General features: G+C 52.8%; 1 pseudogene; it reads left to right on the forward strand.

Moving 5' to 3' along the window:
- Positions 1-443: 443 nt before the first annotated feature.
- LOC132524359 (RNA-binding protein FUS-like) lies at positions 444-2,192 on the forward strand (annotated as a pseudogene).
- Positions 2,193-16,945: the final 14,753 nt, after the last annotated feature.

Raw genomic sequence — 16,945 nt, forward strand, 5'->3', positions numbered from 1 at the left:
GGCCCCTGCCTCTGGATGCTGACGGCTTACTGGGAATGGCTCACACCAGCTGGAGAGTTTGATGTCCTAGGACAGGCATCGCCTGAAGCCAAGGGACCCCAGGAAGGAGGGAGCACTTCTGCATGGGAATTCTGGGAGAAAATGGCATCTGGGTTGAGCCAAATAAGGAAGGAGGTAAACAAGCAACGTCAGGGATTTGACAGCACAGAGGAGCAGGGTAGGAAATAAGGCCGAAAGGCAGGAAGGGGCTGAGCCTGGAAGACTCCAGGGCCAGAGGGGATGGAAGCTCAGGAGACTGCCAGGAGGCTGGCTGCAGCCCCCAGGTACTCTGCTAAAAGGGGTTGACCTCGGTTAAAAAAAAAACAAAACAGTCGATGTCTCTGGTGTTCTGCTTCCTCATCTTAAAAGAAGGGGTAGGACCAGATCATCTTCAGAGTCCTTGCATGAAGGTTTTCAGCAAGAAAGTAACAGGAGTCGAGCTGCATCTCCGGCTGATGGGCCCTGAGGAGAGACGGGTTGGGGTCCATGTTTCTCCCCAGGCAGGTGACCGCAGGAGGGGCTATCCCCTTGGAGAGAAAGAAGCCTTCACATAATGACAGCTGCATTCTTGTACAGACACAGGACCAAGACACTGGACCATAAAATGAAGACTTCCATCAAGAGGAGGAGGCCCCAAGATCATTCTTTCCTGATGAATCTTGATCAACAGAACTGACCTTCATAGAAAGATTACTTAGGGAATTTCTATGGAGAATATAGGGGTCTCTGAAAGAATGAGTTTTTGCAGCTTCAAGGAGAAGCAGTGGCGGTCAGATGTCAAGAGGCTGCAACTTGGGCCCAGGAGGTAAAGGGCTTTTTTCTTTATCTGGGGATTTAGAAAGTTCAGGCTTTCTAGAGGTAGGAGGAAAAGTTAGGCAAGAACGCAGAGTCGCCTTCCACCACCTCTGGGTTCACGGCCACCACTGCTGCAGTTGTAACGACCGCCAACTCATGGAGGACTGACCCTGGCCAACCATCTTCGTGCAAGGCCTGGGAGAGAATGCTACGACTGAGTCTGTAGCCAATTACTTCAAGCAGGTTGGGATCATTAAGGCAAACAAGAAGATGGGCCAGCCCATGATTAATCTGTACAGACAGGGAAACAAGCAAGCTGAAGGGAGAGGCAACAGTATCATTTTCTTTTTTTAACATCTTTGTTGGAGTGGAATTGCTTTACAGTGGTGTGTTAGTTACTGCTGTATAACAGAGTGAATCAGCTATATGTATACATACATCCCCACATCCCCTCCCTCTTGCGTCTCCCTCCAACCCTTCCTATCCCATCCCTCTAGGTGATCACAAAGCACCGAGCTGATCTCCCTGTGCTATGCAGCTGCAAGAAAAACAAATACCATGTGCTAACACATATATATGGAATCTAAAAAAAAAAAGGTTCTGAAGAACCTAGGGGCAGGACAGGAATAGAGATGCAGATGTAGAGAATGGACTTGAGGACACAGGGAGGGGGAAGGGTAAGCCGGGATGAAGTGAGAGACTGGCATGGACATATACACACTACCAAACGTTAAGTAGGTAGCTAGTGGGAAGCAGCCGCATAGCACAGTATCGTTTGATGACCCACCTACCGCTAAAGCAGCTACGGACTGGTTTGATGGTAAAGAATTCTCTGGGAATCCTATCAAGGTCTCATCTGCTACCCGGCGAGCAGACTTCAATCGGGGTGGTGACAATGGTCGTGGAGGCCGAGGGCGAGGAGGACCCACAGGCCGTGGAGGCTGTGGAGGTGGTGACAGTGGCCGAGGATTCCCCAGTGGCGAGCAGGGGACCGGAAGTGTCCTCATCCTACGTGTGAGAACGTGAACTTCTCGTGGAGGAATGACTGCCACCAGTGTAAGGCCCCTAAACCAGATGGCCCAGGAGGGCCACCAGGAGGCTCTCACATGGGGGGTAACTATGGAGATGCTCGTCGTGGTGGCAGAGGAGGCTATGATCTGGGCGGCTACCGCGGCCGAGGCGGGGGACCGAGGGGGCCGGGGTGGTGGGGACAGAGGTGGCTTTGGCCCTGGCAAGATGGACTCCAGGGGTGAGCACAGACAGCATTGCAGGGAGAGGCCGTATTAGTCTGGCTCCTGAGGTTCTGAAGCAACTTTCCTCCTGTCCCCAGTGTTAACCTCATTATTTTGTAACCTTCCAACTCCTGGTCACCCACCGGTTTTTTGAGTCAGACTATGTAACCATATCTCTGGTTCCCATTAAAAACCATTTTAGTTAAAAAATAAATAAATAAAAAGCAGAGTCGCTTCAAATGAGGGCGTGGCCACAGGAAAGCACGTCAGAAAGTGTTCACTTCCCAAGCCTTGTGCTTCCCTTCCCGAACCCCCGGCATATTTCTTCACACGGATGGAAGGCTCCCATGGCGGTGCCCACCTGTACCCTGTATGGGAACCACAGCCAGAGGCAGCGCCAGGGCCAAGAATCCTCTTAGGGTACTTTCTTTGCAAGGTAGTCATTCTGCACCTCATTCTTTCCACTTGGGGGCGCCAGAGACTTACCGGGACCAATGCTGACCCACCTCCAGTTTGCAGCCTAACTAGCCTGCTCACTTTTCAAAATCACTGTCTGTGCTGCCATGGGCTGGAAGACTAGCTTTCAGCAGCTCAGAGAGTAAGGGATGATGTTACAGGCGTCTAGGCTCTCCAGCGACCCCGGCCTCCTGTTCACAGCAGGACACCTGACTCCGATTTCCAGGAAAAACTAAAAACTTACAACTGAGACGCTTGTCTGGATTAGGGCATGGGTAACCTCATCCTTGAGTAAAGAGAGTACAAGAAAATTCTCTGAAGAAGCTTTAGCCTCAAAGGAAGGACCAGACAGAGTCGAGTTGAAGCCCAAGGGGAGCAAAGGACCCGGAAGGGCAGCCCGCCACCAGCTATATACACACGGTGCCCCCGCCTGTAAAGTGTCTCCAGATGGAGGCTGGGGTCACGGGTGGAGGGAGGGGACACAGGTGCGTAAGCAACGCAAGAGCAGACTTCCTGAGCTAACTACCTTGGATGTGGGAGAAGATGGAATTCATCACAAGCAGTTAATGAAATGCTGGGCAAAGAGGGGGGATGCGCGGGTTGCTTGGTGAGGGAATGATGCCTAGGAAGAGTGGCACAGGAGCTTGGTCTCCCTTCGCTTTGACAGTTGGAAAAAAAGAGAAAGCCACAGGACTCGTGAGGAAACCTGCATTTACAGAAAGATGGTGCTGAACCCACACCCTGCTTTTCTGTGTCCCAAGGGACGAGGTGGGGAAAAAGTGCTGCAGGGCAGTTCCACGTGGCAGGTCTTTCTCTGCCTCAGCACAGAGAAATTTTGTGCTGATTAACTGACCTGCAGAGGCATCAGCTCATTTTCCCGTTGCATCTTGTCTGCAGACTGAGCTGCTTCTCCAGGCTTCCAGAACATGAATTGTTTTTCTGAGATACACAAAAAAGTGGTGCTCCTAATTAACTAGCTCATCAAAATACTGAAACCAATGTGACATACATGCAGGCTGAGAAGAATGGGTTGGTTGAAGTTCCAGAAATCCCAAGAAGTGACAATAGTGGAAAACCTCCCTCCTGTCCTTGTCGCCATCCACCTATCTTTCTCCTGTCTGCTGTCGTGAAGGTTACTGATGTTGAAATAAGCCTACCATTTTAACCACTTTAAAGTGGTATGGTTCAGGGGCATTAAGTACATTTGCAATGTTGTGCAACCATCACCTTTATCCAGTTCCAAACCATCCCAAAAAGAAACTCTGAACCCATTAAGCAGCGACTCTCTCTTCCTCCCTCCCCTGTTCCCTGCAGTTGGGCTCTGCCCCACAGGCCGGCAAGCCTCTTCATTGCCCAACCACAAGACTGAAGAAAGAGCCCGGAGACAACGACAGAGACAACAATGCCTTATTAGACAGGGTAATCTCACTCATCTGAAGCAAAGGGTCCTAAAGGAACTCCCCAGTGGCAGGACGATGAAGCAATCCTCGCTAATTGGGGGATAAGAAGGCTACCATTTATAAGGGAAATCGACGTCATGTTAGGTTATGAGTTACCAGGGAAACCAGCGGCTGGGGCAGGGGGCAAACGTGTAGGCAGTTACTGATTAAGCCCGATGATTAAGGGGATGGGATAGTCATGTGAGTGAAGCAGGGACTGGTCAAGCGGGGGATGTAAAGATCGAGTGGCCTGACCGTACACTCCACCCGTACAGCATTCTATCCAAGCCTTACAATGTTGTCCACCCCTCTCCCGCGATAGCCCTGGGTTCAGGCAGGTAGAGGGTCACCGCAACGGAATCCCACAAATGCACTACAGACACCAGCAACTGGACAGTATCAAGCGTTAAGATACCTATGCTAAAAATAGCCATTCACCAAGAGGTGGGCAAACTTTGGAAGCAGATGCTCATCGGGTCAATTTCTCACGGAAGTCCGGACGAAGATGACACTGACTTCTCACTGTAGACGCGGCAATGAGACTCACTCACAGCGAGGCCACCCTTGTCGCCCGGCCCGTGAACGGATTCCCTCTGCTCAGACTAGGGAGGAACCGTAAGGCGTTCAACACACACGGTACGGGGGAGACCACGACCATTCAAATACAAGCAGTGAAAGCATCCTGAGATGACACCACCCTGCCTGTGGCTTTTGTCCTGGCCTGCAGTAGCATACCACCTATCTACCCTCAGTCCCCACAGCCGATGCTGAACACTGGAGAGGCCGTGTAACCACAGACCACAGGGTTAATAAAAGGGGGCTTCCTTGGGGCTGGGGAGAAGACAGGTGAGATCTTTCAAATCCTATTCCCCACGGGGCAGCGAACCCAAATCATCGGGGACTTACCTGCGACTCCCGGGCCGTTTTACAATGTGTTCTCCTGCGGATAGGTCCCGTGGGCAGGGCCAAAGCAAGTTACTGTCCAGATCGATACTTGGCAACGGTCCTTCGGTGGTCAATAGTTGGACTTGGATGGCGTGGACTAGTTGCCTCTGGGTTAACATGGCTTAGCCACAGGGTTGATTACTCCTGCGACGTTCAGCTAGAGTTCATGGGGCTTGAGTTAGCCTCCTCGTCCACACGTGGAGAGCGGGTTTCAGTCTCTATTAAGTAGTCCATTCATCCTTTCATTAGCCTGGCAGTAGTAGGGTCATAAAGCAGGTGGAAATACCAGCATATGTCATTTCTCATCAGCCCATTCCTGAACCTCCTGGTCAGTAAAGTGGGTTCCTTGGTCACTATCGATATCCATGGGGGTCCCGTATGTTATGGACAGCTGCGCTAGACCCCACGCTGTTTTCCTGCGTTGCTTGATGACTCGGATTGACCTTCTGTAATGCTTCCCACCTGTTGTAACACAATGTAGACGGCATATAGCGGATCCATCCCACTATATCGTGCCTCTGACCCCTTTCGTTGCTGGGACCAGAAGCCCAAGGGTACTCATTAGTTTGCCGTTGCCTCAGGTCCCAAACAACCCCTTCCGCTTAAGTAGCCACATCCAGTTTGCAAGTCGATCCCTGAGTTAATAACCCTACAGCCTGTGTCTGTAATCGCTTACAGGTGGTGGTTCAGGGGTACACTTGTCTTACCGGACCAGATAACACGCAAGCGTTTGATAGATAATCCAGGTCATTGCATTTTGTCTGTATTCACTAGCCATCCCCGTGCAGTCAGGTGAGCCACGAGCACGGGGCTGCCACTTTGAAAGTGGAAAGAGACTCAGACTTTTGGGTCCCACACGCTCGTGGACGGCCACCTTGGGATTTCTCCCCCACAGCTTCCCTTCCCGTCCTTCTTTCCTGACATCGCGGGGCTCCTGGGAGTTTTCTCGGCTTCCCAGCTGCCTCACCAATTGTCGGGCTGCACCCCGCAGGCCTGCAAGGCCTGTAACTTCTCAGCCTCAGAACCAAAGAAAGAGCCCGCACACAGTGACCGAGACATCAACAGTTTACTAGATGGGGGATCTTACCAGTCCGAAGTAAAGGGTCCTGGAGCAATACTCCACCACGTCCGGCCAACAGCAAGCAGGACGTGGCAACCACCCACACTGCTCTGGGGAGAAGGAGGCTACCATTTATAGGGGGAATCGATGTCAGATTGGCTCATCAGTTACCAGGGAAACCTGCGGGTGGGGCTGGGGGCAAGCCTGTAGGCAGTTACTGATTAAGCCCGATGATTAAGGGGATTGGATAGTCATGTGAGGGAAGCAGGGACTGGTCAAGCGGGGGATGTAAAGAGCAAGAGAACGGCCACCTCGAGTGGCCTGACCGTACACTCCACCCGTACAGCATTCTATCCAAGCCTTACAATGTTGTCCACCCCTCTCCCGCGATAGCCCTGGGTTCAGGCAGGTAGAGGGTCACCGCAACGGAATCCCACAAATGCACTACAGACACCAGCAACTGGACAGTATCAAGCGTTAAGATACCTATGCTAAAAATAGCCATTCACCAAGAGGTGGGCAAACTTTGGAAGCAGATGCTCATCGGGTCAATTTCTCACGGAAGTCCGGACGAAGATGACACTGACTTCTCACTGTAGACGCGGCAATGAGACTCACTCACAGCGAGGCCACCCTTGTCGCCCGGCCCGTGAACGGATTCCCTCTGCTCAGACTAGGGAGGAACCGTAAGGCGTTCAACACACACGGTACGGGGGAGATCACGACCATTCAAATACAAGCAGTGAAAGCATCCTGAGATGACACCACCCTGCCTGTGGCTTTTGTCCTGGCCTGCAGTAGCATACCACCTATCTACCCTCAGTCCCCACAGCCGATGCTGAACACTGGAGAGGCCGTGTAACCACAGACCACAGGGTTAATAAAAGGGGGCTTCCTTGGGGCTGGGGAGAAGACAGGTGAGATCTTTCAAATCCTATTTCCCACGGGGCAGCGAACCCAAATCATCGGGGACTTACCTGCGACTCCCGGGCCGTTTTACAATGTGTTCTCCTGGGGATAGGTCCCGTGGGCAGGGCAAAAGCAAGTTACTGTCCAGATCGATACTTGGCAACGGTCCTTCGGTGGTCAATAGTTGGACTTGGATGGCGTGGACTAGTTGCCTCTGGGTTAACATGGCTTAGCCACAGGGTTGATTACTCCTGCGACGTTCAGCTAGAGTTCATGGGGCTTGAGTTAGCCTCCTCGTCCACACGTGGAGAGCGGGTTTCAGTCTCTATTAAGTAGTCCATTCATCCTTTCATTAGCCTGGCAGTAGTAGGGTCATAAAGCAGGTGGAAATACCAGCATATGTCATTTCTCATCAGCCCATTCCTGAACCTCCTGGTCAGTAAAGTGGGTTCCTTGGTCACTATCGATATCCATGGGGGTCCCGTATGTTATGGACAGCTGCGCTAGACCCCACGCTGTTTTCCTGCGTTGCTTGATGACTCGGATTGACCTTCTGTAATGCCTCCCACCTGTTGTAACACAATGTAGACGGCATATAGCGGATCCATCCCACTATATCGTGCCTCTGACCCCTTTCGTTGCTGGGACCAGAAGCCCAAGGGTACTCATTAGTTTGCCGTTGCCTCAGGTCCCAAACAACCCCTTCCGCTTAAGTAGCCACATCCAGTTTGCAAGTCGATCCCTGAGTTAATAACCCTACAGCCTGTGTCTGTAATCGCTTACAGGTGGTGGTTCAGGGGTACACTTGTCTTACCGGACCAGATAACACGCAAGCGTTTGATAGATAATCCAGGTCATTGCATTTTGTCTGTATTCACTAGCCATCCCCGTGCAGTCAGATGAGCCACGAGCACGGGGCTGCCACTTTGAAAGTGGAAAGAGACTCAGACTTTTGGGTCCCACACGCTCGTGGACGGCCACCTTGGGATTTCTCCCCCACAGCTTCCCTTCCCGTCCTTCTTTCCTGACATCGCGGGGCTCCTGGGAGTTTTCTCGGCTTCCCAGCTGCCTCACCAATTGTCGGGCTGCACCCCGCAGGCCTGCAAGGCTTGTAAATTCTCAGCCTCAGAACCAAAGAAAGAGCCCGCACACAGTGACCGAGACATCAACAGGTTACTAGATGGGGGATCTTACCAGTCCGAGGTAAAGGGTCCTGGAGCAATACTCCACCACGTCCGGCCAACAGCAAGCAGGACGTGGCAACCACCCACACTGCTCTGGGGAGAAGGAGGCTACCATTTATAGGGGGAATCGATGTCAGATTGGCTCATCAGTTACCAGGGAAACCTGCGGGTGGGGCTGGGGGCAAGCCTGTAGGCAGTTACTGATTAAGCCCGATGATTAAGGGGACTGGATAGTCATGTGAGGGAAGCAGGGACTGGTCAAGCGGGGGATGTAAAGAGCAAGAGAACGGCCACCTCGAGTGGCCTGACCGTACACTCCACCCGTACAGCATTCTATCCAAGCCTTACAATGTTGTCCACCCCTCTCCCGCGATAGCCCTGGGTTCAGGCAGGTAGAGGGTCACCGCAACGGAATCCCACAAATGCACTACAGACACCAGCAACTGGACAGTATCAAGCGTTAAGATACCTATGCTAAAAATAGCCATTCACCAAGAGGTGGGCAAACTTTGGAAGCAGATGCTCATCGGGTCAATTTCTCACGGAAGTCCGGACGAAGATGACACTGACTTCTCACTGTAGACGCGGCAATGAGACTCACTCACAGCGAGGCCACCCTTGTCGCCCGGCCCGTGAACGGATTCCCTCTGCTCAGACTAGGGAGGAACCGTAAGGCGTTCAACACACACGGTACGGGGGAGATCACGACCATTCAAATACAAGCAGTGAAAGCATCCTGAGATGACACCACCCTGCCTGTGGCTTTTGTCCTGGCCTGCAGTAGCATACCACCTATCTACCCTCAGTCCCCACAGCCGATGCTGAACACTGGAGAGGCCGTGTAACCACAGACCACAGGGTTAATAAAAGGGGGCTTCCTTGGGGCTGGGGAGAAGACAGGTGAGATCTTTCAAATCCTATTCCCCACGGGGCAGCGAACCCAAATCATCGGGGACTTACCTGCGACTCCCGGGCCGTTTTACAATGTCTTCTCCTGGGGATAGGTCCCGTGGGCAGGGCAAAAGCAAGTTACTGTCCAGATCGATACTTGGCAACGGTCCTTCGGTGGTCAATAGTTGGACTTGGATGGCGTGGACTAGTTGCCTCTGGGTTAACATGGCTTAGCCACAGGGTTGATTACTCCTGCGACGTTCAGCTAGAGTTCATGGGGCTTGAGTTAGCCTCCTCGTCCACACGTGGAGAGCGGGTTTCAGTCTCTATTAAGTAGTCCATTCATCCTTTCATTAGCCTGGCAGTAGTAGGGTCATAAAGCAGGTGGAAATACCAGCATATGTCATTTCTCATCAGCCCATTCCTGAACCTCCTGGTCAGTAAAGTGGGTTCCTTGGTCACTATCGATATCCATGGGGGTCCCGTATGTTATGGACAGCTGCGCTAGACCCCACGCTGTTTTCCTGCGTTGCTTGATGACTCGGATTGACCTTCTGTAATGCCTCCCACCTGTTGTAACACAATGTAGACGGCATATAGCGGATCCATCCCACTATATCGTGCCTCTGACCCCTTTCGTTGCTGGGACCAGAAGCCCAAGGGTACTCATTAGTTTGCCGTTGCCTCAGGTCCCAAACAACCCCTTCCGCTTAAGTAGCCACATCCAGTTTGCAAGTCGATCCCTGAGTTAATAACCCTACAGCCTGTGTCTGTAATCGCTTACAGGTGGTGGTTCAGGGGTACACTTGTCTTACCGGACCAGATAACACGCAAGCGTTTGATAGATAATCCAGGTCATTGCATTTTGTCTGTATTCACTAGCCATCCCCGTGCAGTCAGATGAGCCACGAGCACGGGGCTGCCACTTTGAAAGTGGAAAGAGACTCAGACTTTTGGGTCCCACACGCTCGTGGACGGCCACCTTGGGATTTCTCCCCCACAGCTTCCCTTCCCGTCCTTCTTTCCTGACATCGCGGGGCTCCTGGGAGTTTTCTCGGCTTCCCAGCTGCCTCACCAATTGTCGGGCTGCACCCCGCAGGCCTGCAAGGCTTGTAACTTCTCAGCCTCAGAACCAAAGAAAGAGCCCGCACACAGTGACCGAGACATCAACAGGTTACTAGATGGGGGATCTTACCAGTCCGAGGTAAAGGGTCCTGGAGCAATACTCCACCACGTCCGGCCAACAGCAAGCAGGACGTGGCAACCACCCACACTGCTCTGGGGAGAAGGAGGCTACCATTTATAGGGGGAATCGATGTCAGATTGGCTCATCAGTTACCAGGGAAACCTGCGGGTGGGGCTGGGGGCAAGCCTGTAGGCAGTTACTGATTAAGCCCGATGATTAAGGGGACTGGATAGTCATGTGAGGGAAGCAGCGACTGGTCAAGCGGGGGATGTAAAGAGCAAGAGAACGGCCACCTCGAGTGGCCTGACCGTACACTCCACCCGTACAGCATTCTATCCAAGCCTTACAATGTTGTCCACCCCTCTCCCGCGATAGCCCTGGGTTCAGGCAGGTAGAGGGTCACTGCAACCGAATCCCACAAATGCACTACAGACACCAGCAACTGCACAGTATCAAGCGTTAAGATACCTATGCTAAAAATAGCCATTCACCAAGAGGTGGGCAAACTTTGGAAGCAGATGCTCATCGGGTCAATTTCTCACGGAAGTCCGGACGAAGATGACACTGACTTCTCACTGTAGACGCGGCAATGAGACTCACTCACAGCGAGGCCACCCTTGTCGCCCGGCCCGTGAACAGATTCCCTCTGCTCAGACTAGGGAGGAACCGTAAGGCGTTCAACACACACGGTACGGGGGAGATCACGACCATTCAAATACAAGCAGTGAAAGCATCCTGAGATGACACCACCCTGCCTGTGGCTTTTGTCCCGGCCTGCAGTACCATACCAACCTTCTGCCCTCAGTCCCCACAGCCGATGCTGAACACTGGAGAGGCCGTGTAACCACAGACCACAGGGTTAATAAAAGGGGGCTTCCTTGGGGCTGGGGAGAAGACAGGTGAGATCTTTCAAATCCTATTCCCCACGGGGCAGCGAACCTAAATCATCGGGGACTTACCTGCGACTCCCGGGCCGTTTTACAATGTCTTCTCCTGGGGATAGGTCCCGTGGGCAGGGCCAAAGCAAGTTACTGTCCAGATCGATACTTGGCAACGGTCCTGCGGTGGTCAATAGTTGGACTTGGATGGCGTGGACTAGTTGCCTCTGGGTTAACATGGCTTAGCCACAGGGTTGATTACTCCTGCGACGTTCAGCTAGAGTTCATGGGGCTTGAGTTAGCCTCCTCGTCCACACGTGGAGAGCGGGTTTCAGTCTCTATTAAGTAGTCCATTCATCCTTTCATTAGCCTGGCAGTAGTAGGGTCATAAAGCAGGTGGAAATACCAGCATATGTCATTTCTCATCAGCCCATTCCTGAACCTCCTGGTCAGTAAAGTGGGTTCCTTGGTCACTATCGATATCCATGGGGGTCCCGTATGTTATGGACAGCTGCGCTAGACCCCACGCTGTTTTCCTGCGTTGCTTGATGACTCGGATTGACCTTCTGTAATGCCTCCCACCTGTTGTAACACAATGTAGACGGCATATAGCGGATCCATCCCACTATATCGTGCCTCTGACCCCTTTCGTTGCTGGGACCAGAAGCCCAAGGGTACTCATTAGTTTGCCGTTGCCTCAGGTCCCAAACAACCCCTTCCGCTTAAGTAGCCACATCCAGTTTGCAAGTCGATCCCTGAGTTAATAACCCTACAGCCTGTGTCTGTAATCGCTTACAGGTGGTGGTTCAGGGGTACACTTGTCTTACCGGACCAGATAACACGCAAGCGCTTGATAGATAATCCAGGTCATTGCATTTTGTCTGTATTCACTAGCCATCCCCGTGCAGTCAGGTGAGCCACGAGCACGGGGCTGCCACTTTGAAAGTGGAAAGAGACTCAGACTTTTGGGTCCCACACGCTCGTGGACGGCCACCTTGGGATTTCTCCCCCACAGCTTCCCTTCCCGTCCTTCTTTCCTGACATCGCGGGGCTCCTGGGAGTTTCCTCGGCTTCCCAGCTGCCTCACCAATTGTCGGGCTGCACCCCGCAGGCCTGCAAGGCCTGTAACTTCTCAGCCTCAGAACCAAAGAAAGAGCCCGCACACAGTGACCGAGACATCAACAGGTTACTAGATGGGGGATCTTACCAGTCCGAGGTAAAGGGTCCTGGAGCAATACTCCACCACGTCCAGCCAACAGCAAGCAGGACGTGGCAACCACCCACACTGCTCTGGGGAGAAGGAGGCTACCATTTATAGGGGGAATCGATGTCAGATTGGCTCATCAGTTACCAGGGAAACCTGCGGGTGGGGCTGGGGGCAAGCCTGTAGGCAGTTACTGATTAAGCCCGATGATTAAGGGGATTGGATAGTCATGTGAGTGAAGCAGGGACTGGTCAAGCGGGGGATGTAAAGAGCAAGAGAACGGCCACCTCGAGTGGCCTGACCGTACACTCCACCCGTACAGCATTCTATCCAAGCCTTACAATGTTGTCCACCCCTCTCCCGCGATAGCCCTGGGTTCAGGCAGGTAGAAGTTCACCGCAACGGAATCCCACAAATGCACTACAGACACCAGCAACTGGACAGTATCAAGCGTTAAGATACCTATGCTAAAAATAGCCATTCACCAAGAGGTGGGCAAACTTTGGAAGCAGATGCTCATCGGGTCAATTTCTCACGGAAGTCCGGACGAAGATGACACTGACTTCTCACTGTAGACGCGGCAATGAGACTCACTCACAGCGAGGCCACCCTTGTCGCCCGGCCCGTGAACGGATTCCCTCTGCTCAGACTAGGGAGGAACCGTAAGGCGTTCAACACACACGGTACGGGGGAGATCACGACCATTCAAATACAAGCAGTGAAAGCATCCTGAGATGACACCACCCTGCCTGTGGCTTTTGTCCTGGCCTGCAGTAGCATACCACCTATCTACCCTCAGTCCCCACAGCCGATGCTGAACACTGGAGAGGCCGTGTAACCACAGACCACAGGGTTAATAAAAGGGGGCTTCCTTGGGGCTGGGGAGAAGACAGGTGAGATCTTTCAAATCCTATTCCCCACGGGGCAGCGAACCCAAATCATCGGGGACTTACCTGCGACTCCCGGGCCGTTTTACAATGTCTTCTCCTGCGGATAGGTCCCGTGGGCAGGGCCAAAGCAAGTTACTGTCCAGATCGATACTTGGCAACGGTCCTTCGGTGGTCAATAGTTGGACTTGGATGGCGTGGACTAGTTGCCTCTGGGTTAACATGGCTTAGCCACAGGGTTGATTACTCCTGCGACGTTCAGCTAGAGTTCATGGGGCTTGAGTTAGCCTCCTCGTCCACACGTGGAGAGCGGGTTTCAGTCTCCATTAAGTAGTCCATTCATCCTTTCATTAGCCTGGCAGTAGTAGGGTCATAAAGCAGGTGGAAATACCAGCATATGTCATTTCTCATCAGCCCATTCCTGAACCTCCTGGTCAGTAAAGTGGGTTCCTTGGTCACTATCGATATCCATGGGGGTCCCGTATGTTATGGACAGCTGCGCTAGACCCCACGCTGTTTTCCTGCGTTGCTTGATGACTCGGATTGACCTTCTGTAATGCCTCCCACCTGTTGTAACACAATGTAGACGGCATATAGCGGATCCATCCCACTATATCGTGCCTCTGACCCCTTTCGTTGCTGGGACCAGAAGCCCAAGGGTACTCATTAGTTTGCCGTTGCCTCAGGTCCCAAACAACCCCTTCCGCTTAAGTAGCCACATCCAGTTTGCAAGTCGATCCCTGAGTTAATAACCCTACAGCCTGTGTCTGTAATCGCTTACAGGTGGTGGTTCAGGGGTACACTTGTCTTACCGGACCAGATAACACGCAAGCGCTTGATAGATAATCCAGGTCATTGCATTTTGTCTGTATTCACTAGCCATCCCCGTGCAGTCAGGTGAGCCACGAGCACGGGGCTGCCACTTTGAAAGTGGAAAGAGACTCAGACTTTTGGGTCCCACACGCTCGTGGACGGCCACCTTGGGATTTCTCCCCCACAGCTTCCCTTCCCGTCCTTCTTTCCTGACATCGCGGGGCTCCTGGGAGTTTTCTCGGCTTCCCAGCTGCCTCACCAATTGTCGGGCTGCACCCCGCAGGCCTGCAAGGCTTGTAACTTCTCAGCCTCAGAACCAAAGAAAGAGCCCGCACACAGTGACCGAGACATCAACAGGTTACTAGATGGGGGATCTTACCAGTCCGAGGTAAAGGGTCCTGGAGCAATACTCCACCACGTCCGGCCAACAGCAAGCAGGACGTGGCAACCACCCACACTGCTCTGGGGAGAAGGAGGCTACCATTTATAGGGGGAATCGATGTCAGATTGGCTCATCAGTTACCAGGGAAACCTGCGGGTGGGGCTGGGGGCAAGCCTGTAGGCAGTTACTGATTAAGCCCGATGATTAAGGGGATTGGATAGTCATGTGAGTGAAGCAGGGACTGGTCAAGCGGGGGATGTAAAGAGCAAGAGAACGGCCACCTCGAGTGGCCTGACCGTACACTCCACCCGTACAGCATTCTATCCAAGCCTTACAATGTTGTCCACCCCTCTCCCGCGATAGCCCTGGGTTCAGGCAGGTAGAGGGTCACCGCAACCGAATCCCACAAATGCACTACAGACACCAGCAACTGGACAGTATCAAGCGTTAAGATACCTATGCTAAAAATAGCCATTCACCAAGAGGTGGGCAAACTTTGGAAGCAGATGCTCATCGGGTCAATTTCTCACGGAAGTCCGGACGAAGATGACACTGACTTCTCACTGTAGACGCGGCAATGAGACTCACTCACAGCGAGGCCACCCTTGTCGCCCGGCCCGTGAACGGATTCCCTCTGCTCAGACTAGGGAGGAACCGTAAGGCGTTCAACACACACGGTACGGGGGAGATCACGACCATTCAAATACAAGCAGTGAAAGCATCCTGAGATGACACCACCCTGCCTGTGGCTTTTGTCCCGGACTGCAGTACCATACCAACCTTCTGCCCTCAGTCCCCACAGCCGATGCTGAACACTGGAGAGGCCGTGTAACCACAGACCACAGGGTTAATAAAAGGGGGCTTCCTTGGGGCTGGGGAGAAGACAGGTGAGATCTTTCAAATCCTATTCCCCACGGGGCAGCGAACCCAAATCATCGGGGACTTACCTGCGACTCCCGGGCCGTTTTACAATGTCTTCTCCTGCGGATAGGTCCCGTGGGCAGGGCCAAAGCAAGTTACTGTCCAGATCGATACTTGGCAACGGTCCTTCGGTGGTCAATAGTTGGACTTGGATGGCGTGGACTAGTTGCCTCTGGGTTAACATGGCTTAGCCACAGGGTTGATTACTCCTGCGACGTTCAGCTAGAGTTCATGGGGCTTGAGTTAGCCTCCTCGTGCACACGTGGAGAGCGGGTTTCAGTCTCTATTAAGTAGTCCATTCATCCTTTCATTAGCCTGGCAGTAGTAGGGTCATAAAGCAGGTGGAAATACCAGCATATGTCATTTCTCATCAGCCCATTCCTGAACCTCCTGGTCAGTAAAGTGGGTTCCTTGGTCACTATCGATATCCATGGGGGTCCCGTATGTTATGGACAGCTGCGCTAGACCCCACGCTGTTTTCCTGCGTTGCTTGATGACTCGGATTGACCTTCTGTAATGCCTCCCACCTGTTGTAACACAATGTAGACGGCATATAGCGGATCCATCCCACTATATCGTGCCTCTGACCCCTTTCGTTGCTGGGACCAGAAGCCCAAGGGTACTCATTAGTTTGCCGTTGCCTCAGGTCCCAAACAACCCCTTCCGCTTAAGTAGCCACATCCAGTTTGCAAGTCGATCCCTGAGTTAATAACCCTACAGCCTGTGTCTGTAATCGCTTACAGGTGGTGGTTCAGGGGTACACTTGTCTTACCGGACCAGATAACACGCAAGCGCTTGATAGATAATCCAGGTCATTGCATTTTGTCTGTATTCACTAGCCATCCCCGTGCAGTCAGGTGAGCCACGAGCACGGGGCTGCCACTTTGAAAGTGGAAAGAGACTCAGACTTTTGGGTCCCACACGCTCGTGGACGGCCACCTTGGGATTTCTCCCCCACAGCTTCCCTTCCCGTCCTTCTTTCCTGACATCGCGGGGCTCCTGGGAGTTTTCTCGGCTTCCCAGCTGCCTCACCAATTGTCGGGCTGCACCCCGCAGGCCTGCAAGGCTTGTAAATTCTCAGCCTCAGAACCAAAGAAAGAGCCCGCACACAGTGACCGAGACATCAACAGGTTACTAGATGGGGGATCTTACCAGTCCGAGGTAAAGGGTCCTGGAGCAATACTCCACCACGTCCGGCCAACAGCAAGCAGGACGTGGCAACCACCCACACTGCTCTGGGGAGAAGGAGGCTACCATTTATAGGGGGAATCGATGTCAGATTGGCTCATCAGTTACCAGGGAAACCTGCGGGTGGGGCTGGGGGCAAGCCTGTAGGCAGTTACTGATTAAGCCCGATGATTAAGGGGACTGGATAGTCATGTGAGGGAAGCAGGGACTGGTCAAGCGGGGGATGTAAAGAGCAAGAGAACGGCCACCTCGAGTGGCCTGACCGTACACTCCACCCGTACAGCATTCTATCCAAGCCTTACAATGTTGTCCACCCCTCTCCCGCGATAGCCCTGGGTTCAGGCAGGTAGAGGGTCACCGCAACCGAATCCCACAAATGCACTACAGACACCAGCAACTGGACAGTATCAAGCGTTAAGATACCTATGCTAAAAATAGCCATTCACCAAGAGGTGGGCAAACTTTGGAAGCAGATGCTCATCGGGTCAATTTCTCACGGAAGTCCGGACGAAGATGACACTGACTTCTCACTGTAG

Source organism: Lagenorhynchus albirostris, chromosome 8 (genome assembly GCF_949774975.1).
Source record: "Lagenorhynchus albirostris chromosome 8, mLagAlb1.1, whole genome shotgun sequence".
NCBI lineage: Eukaryota > Metazoa > Chordata > Mammalia > Artiodactyla > Delphinidae > Lagenorhynchus > Lagenorhynchus albirostris.